Here is a 21,782-nt window from a genome sequence, read left to right as displayed (position 1 = left end):
CCCTACACCTATGACCCCACATTTATAATGGCTGAACACTATGGGCAGTTTAGCATGGCCAATCCACTTAACTTGCACATCTTTGGATTGTGGGAGGAAACAGGAGCACCTGGAGGAAACCCACGCAGACACGCGGAGGGTGGAATCGAACCCGGGTCCCTGGCTCTGTGAGGCAGCAGTGCTAACCACTGAGCCACTGTGCTGCCCTAAAATGATTAGTCTACTCTCTGGGAAGATTTTTTTTCCTAAAGAACCCGCTCAGAGATGTTATTACACGCCGCCAGAGCATGTGGGACAATCATTGCAAAAAGCAACCTAATGCAATTTTCATCCCACTTTCAGCGACATAATGACAGGGGAGCACTGTGTAGTTCTGCGGAGTCTTCCAATCATAATCCAGTATAAGCCATAGAGTTATATAGCACAGAAACTGACCCTTTGGTCCAACATGTCCTCTCCAACCAGATATCCTAAACTGATCTAGTCCCATTTGCCAGCATTCTTTTATCTGATTATACTCCTGGACATTTTAAATTTATTTCTCTGATCTCAATATGTGAACTCCTGTAAGTAAGCAATAATTTTCTCTTGGGAATTGAAAACTACCCGAGCACATCTCTGTGTTTATGATAACATCTTCACAAGGACACTTTAGAGTTCTATTTTTTCTGTGTTGATCACTTAATTATTTTTTCCACAAGTTTTTTTTTAATATGGAGACTTTATTATGTTAGGACTTAAGCTTTCAGGATTTTCTAGTTTCTTCTCACAGATAATATAAAAATGAAGATTTACAAAAATCAGATGCAGACCTAAGGGAAGGGCATGGTGACAATGTCACTGGACCAGTAATACAGTCCCCCAGCTAATGTTCTAGGGACAAGAGTTTGAAACCTGCTGGGGGAGGTGGTTGAAATTTGAATTTTGTAAATATGTCTGGAATTAAAACCTCGCCTGGTGATAACCACATAACCACCGTAGAGTGTCAGAAAAACAAATCTGGTTTTCTAATGCCCTTTAAGGAAGGAAATCTGCCAACCTGACCTGACCGGGCCTGGTCTAATGTGATTCCAGACTCACAGTTAAATAGTTGACTCTTAATCCCTCTCTGGGCAATAGGGGAGGGACTGGTCTGGCCAGCAATGCCCACAACCCGTGAATGAGTTAGTAAAAAACCCCCTTCCCAGAACAAATAATCAGCAAGGGTATGACCTATAAGGAGAGTCTAGAAAAATCCAGGTTGCTTTCTCTTGAGCAGCACAGGCTGAGGGAAGACTTGATAGAAGTCTATAAAGTGATGAGATGTATAGATAGTGTTGACGGTCAGAATCTCTTTTTTACCCCAGAATTGAAATGTCTAATAGTAGGGGGCAGGCATTTAAGGTGAGGGGGGAAAGTTCAAAGGAGATGTGAGGGGCAAGTTTTTTACACAGAGTGTGGTAGGAGTGTGGAACACACTGCCAGGGGGTGGTGGTGGAGGCAGATACAATAGGGGGGTATTTGAGGCACTTTTAGATAAGCACATGAATATGCAAGGTATGGAGGGATACCAACCAATGGCAGGCAGAAGGGATTAGTTTCATTTGGCATTATGTTTGGGACAACATTGTGGACCGAAGGGCCTGTTCCTGTGCTGTACAGTTCTCTGTTCCATGTTCTATGTTTTAAGTTTGAGGGATTATGTACACCCATTACAAATCAGCAGAGATACAGCTACAACTGGCACAGCTATTAAATAAATGCAAATGCTCCATCAATAGACCATCATGCTATGCGCCACCTCTCCCCATAGATTACTCAGAAAGAAAAACAAAATCTTTCTCCCATGAGGCTACAAAAAGATACACCTCTACAACTATGCTCAGCAGACACGAATTCCCATATCCATTAGACCAAGAGAGAATGGCTGCTTAATTCAGACTGAATCTGAGAATGGATCATGAACCCAACTTATTTCTCAACTAAATAGCATTTGTATTAGTTAAAATAGACCAGTGGGCTGCAGTTTAAAATCCTGAGAAAGTCTTTGTTAAAAGTGATGCCAGACAATGAGCTGGCTTCCCATTGCTGTTCCCACACTTGGTTAGTTTCAACAGTGCAGGAGAAGGCCAGCCCTGAGAGCCTAGGAGCAAAAGTAGGCCTTTCAGCCCCTCAAGCCTGTTCCACCATTCTAGATCAGGGCTGGTCATCTAGCAATCTCGATCTTGAGCACACTTAATGATAGAGCTTTCATAGCCCTCTCGAGTAGTGAATTACCAAAGATTCATCACCGTCTGAGTGAAGAAGTTCGTCCTCATCTCTGCCCTAAATTATTTGACTTTTATTCTGTGTCTCCTGGTTCTAGACTCTACAGCCAGGTGAAACATCTTTACTGTGTCTACCATGTCTGTCCCTGTAGGAAGTTTGTAAGTTTCTATGAGATCATCTCTCATTCTCCTGAGCTCCAGAAAATACAAGCACAGTGTCCTCATCCTCTCCTCATAGGACAGTCCCACTATCTCAAAAATCAGTCTGGTGAACATCTGCTGCACTTCCTCTGTGCTAGGTGTGTCCTTCCTTAGGCAAGGGGACCAGGACTATTCACAATACTCCAGGTGCAGTCTCACAAGCACTCCATCAACTGAAACAAGACTGATTTGTTCCTGTCCTCAAGTTGTCTTGTAATAAAGGTTCACATACTGTCTGCCTTCTGAATTGCTAGCTGCACCTGCATGCTAACTTGCAGTGACCTATGAACAAGAACTGTCCTTTATACATCACTACTTTACAATCTCTATCCATTCAAGAAAAGCTCTGCACTTTTGTTCCTCCAACTAAAGTGCGTAGCTTCATAATTATCCACATTATATTCCATCTGCCATGTTCTTGCCCACTCACTCAGACTGTCTAATCCCATTGAAGTGTCTTTGCATCTTCCTTACAACACACATTCCCACCAACAGAAACAGAAATTGCTGTAAAAGCTCAACAGGTCTAGCAGCATCTGTGAAGAGAAATCAGAGTTAACATTTTGGGTCTGAGGAAGGGTCACTGGACCCAAAACGTTAACTCTGACTTCTCTCCATAGATGCTGCCAGATCTGCTGAGATTTTACAGCAATTTCTGTTTTTGTTTCTGACTTATAGCATCCACAGCTCTTTCAGTTTTTGCACATTCCCACCAAGATTTGTATCATCTCCATATTTGGAAATATAACAGTAGTTCCTTACTTCCAGAGCATCGATATTGATTGTGAACACTTGGGGCCAAGTCCAGATCCTTATAGTACTTGACTGGTCACAGCCTGCCAATCTGCGAATGACCCATTTATTCATATTCTATACCTTCTGCCTATTGACCAATCTTCAATTCATGCCAGTGTGGACTTGATGGGCCAAATAGCCTGCTTCCACACTGTAGGGATTCAATAAATCCCATGCAATTTATTTAATTTTGTATACTAATCTCTTCTGCAGGATTTTATCAAAAGCCTTCAGAAAATCTAAATATACCATATATTTACTGATTCCCCATTATCAACTCACCTATCAATATGCTCAAAATCTCTATCAGGTTTGTCAAATATGACTTACCCTTTGTAAACCCATGTTGGCTCTGTCCAATCAGACTACTATTTTCTCAATATTTAGTAATCACAGCCTTTATAATAAATAGATTTTAGTATTTCTCCTACATCTGATTTCACACTAACATCTTTAGTTCTCTGTGTTCTCGTTCCCTCTTTTCTTAAACTGTGGAGTTACATTTGATACCTTTCTCGCTCTGCAAGCACCACTGCAGAATTATTACAATTTTGAAAGATGATCACCAAAGCATCCATTACTTCTGTAGCTATCCCTTTCAACACTCTGAGGGGGAGGTCATCGGATCCCAGGGATTTGTCAACTTTCAGTCCCATGAATTTCTCTTTTTCACCAATACCTTCAGTTTCAGATTCACACTAGACCTTTGGATCTGAATTATTTCAAGGATATCTCTTGTGTCATCCTCTGTGAAAACAGACACAAAATACTTATTTAACTTCTCTGACATTTTGCAATCTCCTATTATAAGTTCTCCTGTCTCTGCCTGTAATGGACCCACATTTGTCTTTCCTAATCTTTTCCTTTTTACATATCTGTATAAGTCTTTACAATCCATTTTTATGTTTGTTCTTATTTTACATTCATCTCTCTCTGTCAATTTCTTGATTCTCCTTTGCTGAATACTAAAATTCTCCCATTCCTCAGAGTTAAAACATTTTTTGCAACTTTATAAGTCTATTTCCTTGATCTAATACTATCCCTAACCCCTGATCATCATGGCTCTTTTATTCTTCCGATTGGTTAGTTTTGCCTAAAAAGAATCCACATTTTTCTTTATCAACCCCTTCAGAGACATTTTTTTCTCTTTTTAAATGTTCAGAGACATTATTATCACCCCTCTGGAGCAGGTTCAACTGATTCACAAAAAAAAGGCAAATTGAGAAGTTAAAAAGCTCATTGAAGTGCAGTGCAGTGTACATGGTAGATGGTATCACTGATATGAAAGAAAGAATCTACAAGACATTGTGAGACGATTGTGTTAAATAATGTAGAAACTGAGGCAACAGCAAGAAGAGAGAAAAAAACGACTGGATACAAATGGAATATCAAATGGTAAGATGAATTTGTAACAAAAAAGGGCAAAATCAAGGGTAAGTGAAGATTGTGGGTGCACCAAAGTGGTCAAGAAGAGATTGAAATCAAAGTTTTGGCAAAGATCTGTAGCTCGGGTTGTGGGTGAGGTTGTTGACTTGCTCGCCGAGCTGGCTTGTTCTCATTCAGATGTTTCATCACAAAGCTGGAAATGACACTACTCACCATAACGGACCAGACAGTATAAATTCCAAGCAGAGTAGAATAACATCCTTCATTGGACGCTCCACTGACGATGTCACTTGGCGTGTTGACAAAACGTCTGAATGAGAAAAAGCCAGCTCGGGGAGCAAGTCAACAACCTCAGAGATTGAAATCGTATGATCATCTGTTATGGAGAAAGAGAAGCAATGTGGTAAGGCATGCAATGAAGATGGGTCTATCATGAAGAAGGAGGCCAGGAAGGCAGCTAGAATGATGCAGTGATAACACACAGTGGGATGGGAAATGGAACAGATGAATGATAGGAGGAGATGAAGATCAATCAGATTTGTGACAGCTCCCAAATAAAGTGGGAGGAGGAAGAAAAGTGGAGAAGGAGAACAAGAATGAGAAAAAAAAGGAAGTGCAGAGGAAGTGGAAGAAAAATCATTCAGGAAACAAGTTTGAGATTTTGGTGGGAGCTCATGGGCAGCACATGGGAATGAGAGAGTAAACTGTCCATACAAACCTAGTCTTGTTCCTAAAGGCCTAGATACACTCCAGCTCGTTCATCAATTGCCATGATGACAAATAGCTTTTGACAAGTGCCACACACATGAGAGTTCTTTTTACTTCCTGGTTTTTCATTTTATTTTAATCGCACATACTCTCAGTGACAAAAGCAGCAAAGCATGAAAACTGTATGGTCAGCAAGAAAAAGATATCAAGTCACATAAGTAAGACTTGTAAAATTTAATTTTGCAATGGATTTTTACTTGGCAGAAATTTGGACCATATGTTTATTTGTTTTATCCAAACTAGTCTGGTTTACAATCTGGTTTGTTGGCTGGTTTAACTTTTGATTATGTGCTCAGGTGCAGTCTGCTTACAGTCTATCTGCAGATGTAGCACTGGGAATACATTTAAAATCAGCATGTTGGCTTGGCTGCGTTTGGGCTGCGTTACATTTGGGCTGCGTTACAGACCTTTCTGCATGAGGCATCGGCAGACATTCAGTATTCCACAAACTCTAGGTTCTTCAACCCAGGCACTTGTTTGGCTGCTCTGCAAAACCCAGTATAATTTGGCGAGAAACCCCTTAGGCAGGACAGCAACTCTGTCTGGTCAGCCTCATGCCTGTGGTAATGTGAAGTGCAGAATACACATCATTTGAAATGAAAACAGAAGGCCTCAGTGAGGCACACAAAATCTTACTGTCCCTCGGGCAATTCAAACAACAAACATTGACAACAAGCTGTAGCGCTTTTCTACTTTGATTAACATAACAACAATCATTGTTGTGCTACTTCTGTTGACCTTAAAATCTGACATTTGCAAAAAGGCAAAAGTACTATGGATGCTGGAAATCTGAAACAAACCCAGAAAAGGCTGGAGAAACGGAACAGGTCTGACAGCATCTGTGGGAGAAAGAAACAGAGTTAATGTTTCAAATCCAGTATGAATCTCCTTCAGAGATAGCAGGAACTGCAGATGCTGGAGTCAGAGACAACACAGTGTGGAGCTGGAGGAACACAGCAGGCCAGGCAGCATCAGAGGAACAGGAAAGTTGACGTTTCGGGTCGGGACCCTCCTTCAGAAATGGGGGAGGGGTAAGGGAGCTGGTAAATAAATAGAGAGAGGAGGGATGGGGCTGGGGAAGGTAGTTGGGATGGTGATAGGTGAATGCAGGTAGGCAGTGGTGGGGATTGGTCAGTGAGGTGGGAGGAGCAGATAGGTGGGAGAGAATATGGACAGGGGATCTGAGGAAGGGTCACCAACCCGAAATGTTAACTCTGTTTTCTCCTTCACAGATGCTGCCAGACCTGCTGAGCTTTTCCAGCAACTTTGTTTTTATTCTTGACTTACAGCATCCACAGTTCTTTTGGTTTTTATTTGAGAAGATGGACAGTTTGTGTCAGGTCAAGGAGGCAGGGATGAGAGGGAGGGTTGGACATGGGATGAGGCCGGGGGTGGGGAGATTTTAAAACTGGTGAATTCCATGTTTAAACCATTGGGTTGTCAGCTCATAAGGCAGAATATGATGTGCTGCTCCTTCAGTTTGCGGGTGGCGTCATTGGGACACTGGAGGAGGCCCAGGATGGACATGTCACCCAGGAAGTGGGAGGGGGAGTTAAAATGGTTCACAACTGGAAGGTGTTGTCGTTTGTCGCGAACAGAGCGCAGATGCTCTACAAAACAGTCTCAGAGTCTACACTTGGTCTCACCGATGTAGAGGAGGCCACATCAGGAGCAGCAGATACAATAGACCAAATTGATGGATATACAGGTGAACCTCTGTCTGATATGAAAAGTTTATTTTGGGCCTTGAATGGAGGTGAGGGGGGAGGTGTAGGGGCAGGTGGAGCACCTCCTGCGGTTGCAGGGAAGGGTGCCGGGTGTGGTGGGGTTAGTGGGGAGTGTGGGGTGGACGAGAGAGTCGCTGAGTGAACAGTCCCTACAGAAGATAGATAGGGGTGGGGAATGAAATATCTCTTTGGTGGTGGGGTCGGATTGTAGGTGGCGGAAGTGGCGGAGAATGATACGCTAGATGGATATTTCTTGCATTTCCCGCACTTCTGCCCTCAAACGCCGTCCCCACAACAAAAATAAAGACAGAATCCCTCTTGCCCTCACATACCACCCCACCAACCTCCGCATCCAGTGTATCATTGTCCACCACTTCCGCCACCTACAATCCAACAATCCCACAACCAATGAGATATTTCCCTCCCCACCCCAATCTGCCTTTGACTTCATGACTCCCTCGCCCACTCCACACTCCCCACTAGCCCCACCACCCCTGGCACCTCTCCCAGCAACCACAGGAGGCGCTACACCTGCCCATACACCTCCCCCCTCATCTCCAATCAAGGCCCAAAACAAACATATCAAACCATATCAAACAGGAGTTCACCTGTACATCCATCAACTTGGTCTACTGTATCCGCTGCTCCTGATGTGGCCTCCTCTACATCGGTGAGACTAAGCGGAGGCTCGGAGACCGCTTTGTACAGCACCTGCGGTCTGTTCGTGACAGACGACAACTCCTTCCGATCGCAAACCACTTCAGCTCCCCCTCCCACTTCCTGGGTGACATGTCCATCCTGGGCCTCCTCCAGTGTCACAATGATGCCACCCGCAAACTGGAGGAGCAGCACCTCATACTCTGCCTTGGGAGCCTACAGCCCGATGGCCTAAACATGGAATTCACCAGTTTTTAAAATCTCCCCACCCCGGCCTCATCCCACGTCCAACCCTCCCTTTCAGCTCTGCCTCCTTGACTTGACACAACCTGTCCATCTTCTCTCCCACCTATCCGCTCCTCCCATCTCAATGACCAATCCCCACCACTGCCTACCTGCACCCACCTATCTCCATCCCACCTACCTTCCCCAGCCCCACCCCTCCTTTCTCTATTTTCCAGCTCCCTTCCCCCTCCCCATTCCTGAAGAAGGGTTCTGACCCAAAACATCAATTTTCCTGCTCCTCTGATGCTGCCTGGCCTGCTGTGTTCCTCCAGCTCCACACTATGCTGAATCTTCTTCAGTATCATTCAGGGATGGCTCCCGGTCCTAACCAGTTCCCCAATGATTCATACATTAATATCATCTTGAAGAGGGAGTTGAAAGTTCCTTTAATGTTTGCCTTTATTTCAAAGGGAATAGAGTATAAAAGTAGGAAGGCTTTGTTAACAATATACAAGGCACTAGTCAGACCATATCTTGAATATTGTGAACAATCTTAGGCCTCTTATCTAAGGGAAGATATGTTAGAAATGGAGGCAGCCTAGAGTAGAGTTTTGGTGAGTTCAATTCATTTCATTTGATTTGGTTTATTTTTTGTCATGTGTACCTTGTTACAAAATACAGTGAAAAGTGTTATATAGTGTTGCCACTCTCCAGCACCATCTTAAAACACAGTAAAATAAACCAAAACAGAAAAATGAAGCAATAAAGAAAGTGTTCAACTTTACAGTCTCCTTCTGGTTAAGTGTTCCATCATGGGCGTGGTGGTCAGCCATGAGTCCCTTTCGCTGCACCACAGCCACTGAAGCAAAATCCGTCACTTTTCAATGGCATCTCACCTCCACCAATGACTTCGCCACTAGGAATCCTCGATGGACCTCACCAGTGCAGACACATCAATCCTGCCGGGTACCACACGAGCCCAAACTCGATTCCACCGCCACCACGAGTCTGCTTTGGACCCACCTCGCCCATGCAGCTGCTGCTGATGCCATGAGGTCTTGTACTGGGCCCCCACGTGCCTCCACCACCACCTCCATGAATCTGCACCAGACGCAGACACCGCCACTGCCGGGAGCTCAAACTCACCTCCGCAGCAGCCGCCGTGAGTTAGTGCTAGGACTGCATCCACAACGCAGAAGCTGCCAGAAACCTAAACTCATCTCTGACACCACTGCCACAGGTCTGCGCTTCAGAGTCCGCTGGAGCCTGCGCTGCTGGGCCCACTCAGGTCCGCGCTTCAGGGCCCGCTCGAGCCCGCGCTGCTGGGCCCACTCAGCTCCGCGCTTCGGGGCCTGCTCGAGCCCGTGCTGCTGGGCCCACTCAGGTCTGCGCTTCAGGGCCTGCTCGAGCCCGTGCTGCTGGGCCTGCTCGAGCCCGCGCTGCTGGGCTGCTCGAGCCCGCGCTGCTGGGCCCGCTCAGGTCCGCGCTTCAGGGCCCACTCGAGCCCGCACTGCTGGGCCCACTCGGGTCTGTGCTTCAGGGCCTGCTCGAGCCCGCGTTTCGGGGCCCACTCGAGCCCACGTTGCTGGGCCCGCTCGAGCCCGTGCTGCTGGGCCCACTCGAGCCTGCGCTGCTGGGCCCACTCGCTGCTGCCGATGCTGTCACCACAACTGAGCTCTTCACCAAGAGGTAAGTAAAATAAAAGAGAAGAGGGAAAGAAAAACAAGAGAAGAGAAAGAAAGAAAGAAAAGAAATAGAAAGAAAAGCGGACGGAGCAGACGAGCCCCGGGTTGAGAAGACCTACTCCACCACCATCTTACCAGATTAATGGCTGGTTTCCAAGACTGATGGGTTAGGTTTGGGCTAGCGTTAGGATTGTAGATTGATGCCAACAGCACAGGTTCAATTCCTGCATTGATTGAGTTACCATGAAGGCCTCTCCTTCTCAACCTCACTCCTTACCTGAGGAGTGGTGACCCTCAGGTTAAACTCACCATCAGTTGTCCCTCTATGAGAGAGCAGCCTTCTGGAACTATGGTGACATTACCAGGCTGATACCAAGTATGAAGGGTCAGTCATTTAAGGTCAGGTTGAGGAGGTTGGGCCTGTACTTGTTGGAATTTAGCAGAATGAGAGGTGACCTTATTGAAACATACAAGATTCTTAAGGGGTAGTAGGAACTGCTGATGCTGGAGAATCTGAGACAACAAGGTGTAGAGCTGGATGAACACAGCAGGCAAGCAGCATCAGAGGAGCAGGAAAGCTGACGTTTCGGGTCAGGACCCTTCTTCAGAAAAAGGAGTTACACATTTAATACAGAGATGAGGAATTTCTTCTCTCAAAGGGTGGTGAATCTGCAGAATTTTTCACCATAGAGGATTGTTAAGAATGGTTCATTAACTATATTCAAGGTGGAAATAAATAGATTTTTAATCAGTAAGGGAATCAAGGGTTGTGGGGAAAGGGCATAGATATGGAGTTGAGTATTATGAGATCAAAGATGATCTCATTGCAAGGCAGAGCAGACTTAATGGTTTGAATGGCCCATTTTTGCTCCTACATCTAATAGTTTTAAGGGCACCCCATGAAAAAGCCTATACAAATAACTGACTCCAAATGAAAGAGGTTGTATCTACATATATCTGAGTTTATCTTAAGAATTTTAAATTCAAAGTTTGAAATTAGTTATATATGCAGAAAGTAGCAACCTTTGCAACTATTTAATTATGGTCATAGAATTGTACCTGTGTTACGTGATATGTCTGGCATATTGAACCTTGTAATTTCAGCGGAAAGGCCTAAAAGTCATTGAATATAATACCAGATATATGAAGAAATTCTGAGCGGAATCTTATGAGGGTCTGAGTAACATGGGCTATTGCAAAGTGGGTGGCAAAATCAGACGAGATGTCCAGCAAGGCTTATCTCAATATCAGGAGCATCTTGCTCCATCTTTTATGCTTTTCACAAGTGGCATAGCAAGTTGCCAATTAAAACAGATTGTTCCTTGTTAAATGCCTTGTGGATGGTGCAACTTGCATCATTAATACTAAGCAGGCAGCGTTCGTGGTGTTGTGGGCAGGTGTGGGTGAGAGCGAGAGAGGGATGATGTTGCAGGCAATAATAAGCATGGTAGAGCAGAGGCCTTGGAGGGAGGTGGGTACAGTGGCAAAAATACAGTGAGTGTGAGGTATCAGAGAGAAGATGGTGACATTTAGGCTGGCAGAGTGGAGAAAGTCATAGAGTCGTACAGCGTGGAACCAAGACCCTTCAGTCCAACTCGTCCATGTCAACCAGATATTTTTACTTCCCCAATGTTCAGTCCTAGTAATGTAAAGTAAAATGCAGTCTTTACTTGGAAATGGTATTTTTTTTATTGGTCACCATTTTGAAGTATATAAGATGAGACAGACCAGGCATTAACTAATGAATGCGTCATTCACCAGTTTTAATGTGTTTATTATTTTAGGATAAAGTTAGAAGCAGGAGGAGCTTTGGCATCCCCTTGAGCCTGCTCCAACATACATTGTGTTCTGTATTCCCTTCCACACTGTAGCTCTATATCCCTTGCTATTGTCAACTACAAAAAAGAATCCCAGCTCCAAAGGTTCACACTGCCCATAGGATCCGCAGCCTTTCGGAGGGAAAATACAATATTTCTACTGTTTTTCCTGTGCAAAGATGTTTCTGGTTTCACTCCTGAGTGGCTGAACTTCAATTTTAAGATGATTTCCCCTTAAGGAAATTCTATTTTTGTGCCCTATCGAATTCTTTACCATTGACCTTCTTCCTACATTGTTAGGTATTCCTCTAGATAGCTGAGATTGCATTGACCCAGGTGGCAACCTTAGACCAGGCTGCCATGTTCCGGTGCCATAGCCTCTGCTGCTATGGTCCTTGGGGAATATGGCATCCTGCCTCTACACCAGCCCATCTGGCAGGGGCTCAGGACCCTGCCTGCAAAGTGGGGTGCCAACTTCAGTTGCCTGTCATGTCCGGGGCAAATGCCAGGAACTATGCCAGGCAGCTCCACATTGGCAATGCCTATCCGGGTGCACAATGGACTTTTAGCGACGATACTAGAGCAAGGAATGCCAATGAATTCTGGGATATCTGCTGAGTGGCAAATTGTTCCGGAAAATATCTCAATGCAACTTTGACTTAACCAATAAAATGTACGATTCAACCCTTAGTTTTTGATCCAGTATGACATTTTTCAGTTGATCCCATGGGCTTATACTTTCTTGACCAGTCTGTGATGAGGGATTTTATTAATATTATGGTAGGGCGATGGCCTGGTGGTATTATTGCTGTACTGTTCATCCAGAGACCAAGATAATGTTCTGTGGATCTGAGTTTGAATCCCGCCAAGTCAGATGGTGGAATTTGGATTCAATAAAAAAAACTGTATTAGGAGTCTAATGCTGACCATGTATCCATTGCCAATTGTCAGAAAAACCCATCTGGTTCACTAATGTCCTTTAGGGAAGGAAACTGCCATCCTTACCTGGTCTGGCCTCCATGTGACTCCAGGCCTGCAGCAATGTGGTTGACTCTGAACTGCCGTCTGAGTAATTAGGTATTTTTTATTCATTCACAGGATGAGGGCATTGCTGGCTAGGCAGTATTTATTGCCCATCTCTAATTGCCCTGAGGGCAGTTAAGAATCAACCACATTGCTGTGGATCTGGAGTCAGACATGTAGGCCAGATCAGGTAAGGATGGCAGTTTCCTTCTCTAAAAAACATTAGTGAACCAGATGGTTTTTCCAATAATTGACAATGGATTCACAGTTATCATTAGATTCTTAATTCCAGATATTTTATTGCATTCAAATTCCACCTTTCGCTGTGGCAGGATTTGAACCCAGGTCCCCAGAACATTATCTGGGTCTCTGGATTAACAGTCCCGCAACAATAACAGTAGGCCATCGGCTCCCCATGGGCAATAAATGCTGCCTGGCCAGCGTACCCTCATCCCAAGAATGAATAAAGAAAAAAAAAAGCCTCACTTAGGTCCATGAAGACCACCTCAAATGCACTATCCTCATCCACATTCTTTGTTGTCTCATCAAATATTCTATCAAATTTGTCAAAAATGGCCTTCCCTTAACAAATCATACTAACACTCAATGATTAATCCAGACCTCTCTACATGCAGATCTGTTCTGTCTCTCGGAATTCTTTCTAATAATGAGGTTAGACCGACTGGCCTATAATTTCTTGGTCTATCCCTTCCTCCCATTTTTGATAATAGAATGATTTTAGCTCATCTGTGGCCAGGGGCAATTTAAAATTACTGTCAGGGCCCCTGATATCTCCTCTCTTACCTCCCTCAGCTGCCTGGGATACCTCTCGTCTGGGTCTATGGAATTAGTCACTTAAAGTCTGATAAACCCATTAGTACCTCCTCTTTCTCTGTGTTAACTTTGTCTAATATTTCACAGTTCGCCACCCTGATACTGATACCCTGATACTCATCCTTTCCATTATGAAGACCAATGGAAAGTATTCATTGAGGACTGTGCCCACATAGCCCACCCACATATTACCTCAATGGTCACTAAAGGGCCCTAGTCTTTTCCTAGTTATTGTCTGCTGAGGGAAGAAGGTAGGCAATAATCAGCAGGAATTCTCCTTGCTCATATTCAACCTAATGCCATTAGATTGCAAGGAATCCAGAATCAATGTTGAAGACTCCCAGATCCACTCCCTGCAGAGCACATACTGCTATCTGGCCACCTCTGCCTTGCCAGAACATGCCCAAGGACAGTGATGGTGTTTCCTGGGGCATTGTAAATAAGTAAAAGTAAATCCACCTTAGTCTCTCATTAGAGAGAAATGACTGGTCGTGAGTTTAACCTGAGGGTTACCAGGCCTAAAGAGGGGGGGCAAGGTTGAGAAGGAGCAAACCTCATTGGTGAGCTTAACCAATGTGGGAGTTAAACTTGTACTGTTGGTATCACGCTACATCGCAAACCAGCCGTTCTAACCAACTGACCCCCAAAAATTCTCTATAAGGCATTATTCAGTGTGTGTGAGGTGGTTGTTTAACTAAACTGTGGTGTACTTCTTCTAATTCTAGTATTAATTCCCTGATGTTAGTCAGAAGGACTTAGCAAGTGTTTCTGATACCTAGATCAATTTGAGGTGGGGGTCCCTTCTGTTATATTTTTCTGTAGTGGTTTGGCACAACCAAGTTAAGAGTCAACCACATTGCTGTAGGCCATAACATGTAGGCCAGACCAGGTAACGATGGGAGATTTTCTCACTGAAAGGCATTATTAATGAAAATTAATATTATTAAAATTATTAAAATTAATTAATTTTAAAATTATTAAAAGTTATGAAAATTATTAAAACCAGGTTTTTGTTTTCATTCACTCACAGGACGTAGGCATCGCTGGTTGGTCAGCATTTATTGCCCGTTCCTAGTGGCCCCTTGAGAAGGGGCTGCCTTCTTGAAAGCAGCAGTCCATTTGCATGTGGTCCTTTAATCTTCATTGTTAAGGAGACTAGCATTTTATTCCAAATTTTCTGAATTAAATTTAAAATCTCCCTGCTTCGAGAATGGAATATGGGCAGAGATTATTCACCAAGTAATATTGTCACTAGCTACTGCCCCAGGAAGTGTTTCAAGCACAGTGTGCCCCTGGACAATACTATCCAAAGCAACTTCAAATGTCACCAAGCACCTCAAAATGAAAGTGAAGCTTATTTTCTGGAATTAAAATTTCTTATTTTGCTCCAAAAGATAGTGCTGAAACAGTGGAGTTGAATTTCTGCTGTGCAATATCACCATTAACACGCATTAATTTAATAAGTAGATTTAGGTACTTTAGGACAAGACACTTTTGTACCAACAACTTAACATGTTTCCTACTGATATCACACATGACGATTTTGATGCAAAGGTGCAATAGTTAATTACAGCTCATTAAACAAAACTTGGGCAATGCAAAGTAACAGTGATTGCAGTATCCATGGGAATTCCACCAGTGATAACACAACGCAATTAGTGAGAAAAGGGCTGCAATCCAGCATGGAGGCTACTCAAGACAGAAACTATTGCAATTTTGGGACTTGCGTACTGAATCCACAAATTCACTATTAAAATAACTATTGGTTTGTTTGATACCAAAGCTTCTGCTTTTCCTTGGAGTGTCTGAAAACCTACTGAAAATTATTACTGAACCCATAGAGATACCAATATGGAGCCTTCCTGCTCCTCTGATGCTGCTTGGCCTGCTGTGTTCATCCAGCTCTACACCTTGTTATCTCAGATTCTCCAACATCTGCAGTTCCTACTATCTCTGGAGCCAAAATGGTCGTGTTCAATTGAGCAGGCAAATATACTGCCTTATTCTGTTTCATACAGTTTGTAACGTTTCAATTCCAAACAATTGCAAGTTGGAATGGGCGAGTAATGAAACAACAGGACAAGTCTTCCCTCTCACAAATATACCTGCCTGCAGATTTTTCAGTTATACATTAATGTATTCCTTTATTTTCCACTTTGTGCTTGCATACAAGTGGCAGTGGTGCAATGGTACTGATCAGACAGGTAATCTAGACCCCAGCTAATGTTCAGGTAACAGGAGGTCCAAAACCCCAAGGCACATCACTCAAACTTGAATTCAGTTAATAAATCTGGATTTAGCCAATGGTGACCATGTTGTAACAACTGATTTAGTTTACTAATGCCCTTTGAGGAAAGAAATCTGCATTTCAGGGTTTTTGCGACACTTGGTAGTGTCCATACCTCTAATCCAGGAGGCCCAAGTTCACATCCCACCTGTAACAACATCTCTGAACAGGCTGATTAAAAATATCTAAGAGTAACCTTTTTTTTACCATATAAAGTGTAGAGATTCCCATAGATCTCATTATGAGTCAAACTGATAGGAACTAAACAGGAATTTTGAATATATGCATTGGTGACAGCTATTAGCAGCTGACACTTTCAATACCACACCCTACTGCATAGTGAGAATGTCACTTCAGAATGTCATCTATTTTTGTAGAAATCTACCTTTTTAATCAGACAGCACATGGGCTGCAGTGGTTGCAGAAGGCAGCTCACCATCACCTTCCCAAAGACAACCAGGGATGGGCAATAAGTTCTGGCCCAGCCAGCAACACCTACTTCCCACAAACAAATAAAAACAAACATAGTGGTTAGCAGGTTGATCCACTGCAACCTTTGTTCCATTCTCATCACAGGCCTTTCTTTGAATTGAAGAGAACAGAAAATAATTATGTTTTTTAAAACTGACATAGAAAGTAAAACAACGGTGTCAGTAAAACATCATATTGTCTCATTAAAAGGTATCAGAGTGTAGCGACGGTAATAGCTTAACAGCAATGTTTCCATTTCACTTATATTGGACCTGAATAGCATTCTGACTGTAAGTGCCATAAAGAGCAATGACTTACATTAACTGCAGTGATTACTACTTTTGCTATGCTATGCTATGTAAGTGTGGGTAACAATGGCCCTGCGCACAAACTCATATTAATCTATCACTTTTGCTTTTGTTTAAGGATATTATTTCTCAAAGATTGTGATATTCATTATTTTATGAATCAGCTTCCTATAACAATCAATCCCATACTCACTTGGTATTTCACAAAAGTGTTTCAACAGTTGTATATCCGTGCAGTCCCTTACTCAAACTTATCTCTGATTTTATTCCACTCACTCACCTATCACACTAATAATACAGGAGTTTCACCCTATTTGCACAGAGCCATACATGAGCTGTCAAATATTACATCCGAAGGAATTTCAACCTGCCCACAGCATGCTTCAGATAATCTTCCTATAGCACACATATAGATTAGTTATTAGCAGTTTTTTTCAAAAAGAATTATTTCTAAGCCTAATACTTGTTTTGATTCCCGAAGTTATGTGCTACATAAACCAATGCAATTAAATGAAGAACACGTCAGAACCTAGAAATGTGGGAAATAGCAGCAGAAGCAGATCATTCGCAAACCACCCCAACAACCACCCACTACCCCCACCCCACCCCCAACCCAAAGCCTGTTCCACCATTCAATCAGATTGTGGCTGATCCATTTGTGCTTCGAGTTCCACATTCCCATCTACCCAATAACCTTTGGTTTTCCTACCTGACAAAAATCTATCCACTTCTGTCTTAAAAATATTCAATGACTTTGCCTCCACTGCCAGTTGTGGCGGAGAATTCCAAAGTTGGGCAATTCTCTGCGGGGAAAAATAAATTCTCCTCATCTCTGTCCTTAAAGGGTGACCCCTAATTTTAAAACAGTGCCCGCTAGCTCTGGACTGACACACAAGAGGAAGCATCTTTTCTTCTTCCACCTTGGCATGTTCATTCAGGATCTTTTGTGCTTCAATCCAATCACCCCTCACTCTCCTCTTTTCCAGTGGAAACAAGCCAAGACTGCATAATCTATCCTCAAATGACAACACGTTCATTCCAAATTTCAATCTAGTGTACCCCCTCTGAACCACCTCCAACACATTTACATCCTTCCTTCAATAAATCAACCAAAAGGGTAATTGGGGTGCAGTGGTAGTGTCCCTATCTCTGAATCGACAGCCCAAGTTTAAGTATCACCTGTTCTAGAGGTGTGTAATAACATCTCTGAACAGGTTGATTAGAAAAAATAGGTTAATTTTTTAAAAGAAGTAAGGCAACCAGAACTGCACACAACACATGCCCTGTATAACTGAAAGCATAACATCCTTACTTTTATGTTCAGCTGTTCTCATGAAAAAGGATAGAATCCAATTAGTTTTGATTACACACTGTACCTGCATACCTTTTGTTACTCATGCACCAGAACGCCTAAAATCCTCTGTACCCCGCAACTCTGCAGTCATTTAAGTAATGCTCTGCTTTTTGATTCTCCTCATCAAAGTGAATACTTCGCATTTTCCCACATTATACTCCATCTGCAGGATTGTCTTTCCCTACTTACTCACCAAATATATCCATCTGCAGCTTCCTTATATCTGCTTCAAAAGACAGTTTCTTACCTATCTTTCTCTCATCTGTGAATTTAGCTATCATGCCTTATCTCTCCTCATCCCCTCATTAAGTCATTGAGGTAAATTGTAATATGTTGAGGAAAGAATATATTCTGAGGAAGGGTCACCGGACCCGAAACATTAACTGTGTTTTCTCCTCCACAGATGCTGCCAGACCTGATGAGCTTTTCCAGAAACTTTGTTTTTGTTGTAATATGTTCAGGCCCCAGCAAACTGTGTGTCAAGCAATATTCTGTCATTTGACTTGTTTTCGGCTTTGAAAGCATTCGTAGCAGTCACATTGAGAAATGTTTGTAAGTTCATTTCTAGTTCTCTTCCTCTGCCTTGTATCATGTGCTCTATTTAAATAAAGGAAGACATAGACCTATAAGTGTTTGCACAGTACATGTACACCCTACAGATATGGTCAATTCGATATGGATGATGACAAATTAGTATTAAATTGCCCATCATGTCCATGGATATGCAGCGTAGATGGGGTAGCGGTGGAAAATGCAGGTTACAGGGATAGGATATGGGGTGGGGGGAGTAGTTTGGGGGGAGTGGGTGGTGGGTCTGGGAGGAATGCTCTTCAGGGGTTCAGTATGGGCTGAATGGCCTGCTTCCACACTGTATGGATTCTATGATTCCCATTCTCTAGAGGAGCAGCAATCACTCTTTTCATTTGTAAATACTTGTAGAAAGTCTTGTTATCTATTTTTATATTTCTAGCTAGCTTCCTTACCTATTCTAATTTCATTCTCCTAATTACTTTTTAGTAACTTTCTGCCATTCTTTATACTCTGACTGATCAGCTGACCTGCCATTCATCTTTTCCTCAAGCCTTCTCTGCCATTCATTATGATTATAACAAAGCTCCTATCACAACGCCATTATCCCACGTTCCGTCCATATTCCTTAATGTCTTTAATATCTGTCATCTCTGTCTTGAACATTCTTAATGACTGAGCCTCCACAGCCTTCTGGGATTGGGAAGAACCTCCACTTTGAGTGAACAGATTCCTCCTCATCTCAGTCTCAAATGGATTATTCTAAGACTGCATTCCCTGGTTCTAGAAAGACCAGTCGGGAAGTAGGCCATTCAGCCCACTGAGATTGGTCCATCCTTCAATAAGATCATGACTGTTCTGGTTTTGGTCTTAGTTCCACTTTCCTGCCTGTCCCTCAGAACCCCTTGACCTTTGTCAATCAAAACCCTGTCTATCTCAGCCATGAATATATTCAATGATCCAACTTTCCGTGCACTCCATGGGAGAAAATTCCCAACATAAATATCCTCTGAGGGAAGAAATTCCTCGTCATCTGTACCTTATTTTTAGACTTTGTCTCCAGTTCTGGATTCCACTACAAGGTGAAATATCCTCTCTTGTTCCTCTGAATTCTAATGATGGTAGGCCCAGCTGCTCAACCTTTCCCCAAAAGACAAACTCTTCCTTCCAGACATCAGCATTGTGCAACTTAATAAAAACTGAAAAAACTGTGGTTGCTGTTAATCGGAAACAAAAACAGGAATTGCTGGTAAAGCTCAGCAGGTCTGGCAGCATCTGTAGAGAGAAATCAGAGTTAACGTTTCAGGTCAACTCAACACAAAACACTAACTCTGATTTCTCTCTACAGATGCTGCCAGACTTGTTGAGCTTTACCAGCTATTCCTGTTTTTGAGCCTTGTGCAACTTCTCTGGCTGCAATGCAAATGCGTCCCTCCTCTAGCAAAGTGAGCAAAACTGTAGACAGTGTTCTCGGTGTGGTTTCGCCAATGACCTTTATAATCTCAAACTGTTATACCCATTTCACTTGCAATCCCCATTTTCCTTCCTTGCTGTACCTGCGTTACATACGACTTTTTACGATTAATATATAAAGACACCGAGATCCCACTGTACTGCAGCACTCCATAGACTCTCTCTCTTTAAGTAATATTCTGTTTTTCTACTTTTCCCATTTTTCTCCATCTGCCAAATTTTTGCCCACTCACTTAACTTATCCAACTCCCTTTGCTGACTCTTTGTATCCTCCTGACAATTTGCTTTCCTATCTGTTTATATCAGCTGATAATTTGGCTACAATACTTTCAGTCCCTTGATCCAAATCATATCACTGATCCCTGTGGCTCTCACTTTTTGCTACCCTGAAAGTGACCCATTTATCCCAATCCCTTGTTAGCCAGTACTCTTTCCATGTCCACACTATAAGTTCTTATTTTCTGCCTATGACTTTTTAATTTAACATGTTAACACATTGCTTTGGAAAGCCACATCCAGTATATCGACAGTGGCAGGACTGGTAGAAAGAGCTGTTAAAAATGCTTGCAGTATTCTAGGCTTCATTAATGGGGCATAGAGTACAAGAGCAGGGAAATGATGTTGAACTTGTATAAGACACTTGTTATATCTCAGCTGGAGTACTGTGTACAATCCTGGGTGCTACACTTTAGGAAAGGTGTGAATGTATTGGAGAGACAGAAAAGGTGATCACAAGAACATAAGACGTAGGAGCAGGAGTAGGCCATCTGGTCCTTCGAGCCCGCTCTGCCATTCAATAAGATCATGGCTGATCTTTTCATGTCCTCAGTTCCACTTATCCACCCTCTCACCATAATCCTTAATTCCTTTACTATTCAAAAAATTATCTATCTTAACTTTAAAAACATTCAATGAGGAAGCCTCAATTTCTTCACTGGGCAGGGAATTCCACAGATTCACAACCCTTTGGGTGAAGAAGTTCCTCCTCAATTCTGCCCGAAATCTGGTCCCCCTTTAATTTGAGCCAAGCCCTCTCTTTCCAGTGAACGGTTGCCAAGGATGTGACACTTCAGTTTTAAGGATAGTTTGAAGCAATTGAGATGTTTTTTTCCTTGGACTGGAGAAGGCCAAGAGGAAACGCAATAGAAATTTGCAAAATCATTAGGGGTCTGCGCAGAATGGATAGGGAGAAACTGTTCTCGCTCGTAAAAGCACGGGAGAGCTCCGTTTTAATGTGTTTTGCAATAGAAACAAATGTGACATAAGAATAAAAACGGAAAGAACTGCAGATGCTGTAAATCAGAAACAGAAACAGAAATTGCTAGAAAAGCTCAGCAGTTCTGGTAGCATCTGTGGACAGAAATCAGAGTTAATATTTCGGGTCAAGTGACCCTTGCTCAGAACTCAAGAATAAACCTTTTCACACGGAAGTGGTTCAGGTCCAGAATTCACTGCCCGGAAGCTTTATGGAGTCAGGATCAAGCCAATTCTAACAGGCAATAGATGATTTTCAGATCTATTATTCATATATCATCTATTATTATTAATAGATGAATAGTAACAAGGGATATGGGGAATAGGGCAGGAGATTGGCACCAAGTCAAAATGCTCGTGAGCAGGCGGCCGGCATGGACACAATGGGTTGAATGGCCTCTTTCTGCTCCACAACAATCCTGTGATTCCTGGTTGTCTTTATTCACCCTGTTTGCTACGTTTCTCCTTAGCCATTATCATCATAATGACTAGTGACTAACTGGACAAAAATACTTACACTGAGTAAATTTATTGTAATTTTCCCATCACAAAGTGACTGAAGAGCCAGAGAGGTGCCAGAGCAAGTGACTGAAAAAAAAATACATATTATAGCATAAGGATTCGAACACCATAAGGCAAAAAAACCTAGACAACAAGGTGCAGAGCTGGATGAACACAGCAGGCCAAGCAGCATCATAGGAGCAGAAAGGCTGACGTTTCGGGCCTAGACCCTTCATCAGAAA

At 42.9% G+C, this 21,782-nt stretch overlaps 1 protein-coding gene across 1 annotated transcript in view; it reads right to left on the bottom strand.

The window, feature by feature from the left end:
• rhbdl1 (rhomboid, veinlet-like 1 (Drosophila)) overlaps positions 1 to 21,782 on the bottom strand; it is a 219,309-nt gene that overhangs the window by 179,270 nt on the left and 18,257 nt on the right. The window lies entirely within an intron of this gene.

This window comes from Rhincodon typus, chromosome 21 (genome assembly GCF_021869965.1).
Source record: "Rhincodon typus isolate 14 chromosome 21, sRhiTyp1.1, whole genome shotgun sequence".
Lineage (NCBI taxonomy): Eukaryota > Metazoa > Chordata > Chondrichthyes > Orectolobiformes > Rhincodontidae > Rhincodon > Rhincodon typus.
The sequence above is the reverse complement of the archived record's forward strand: the minus strand, read 5'-3'. Positions and strand labels throughout refer to the sequence as shown.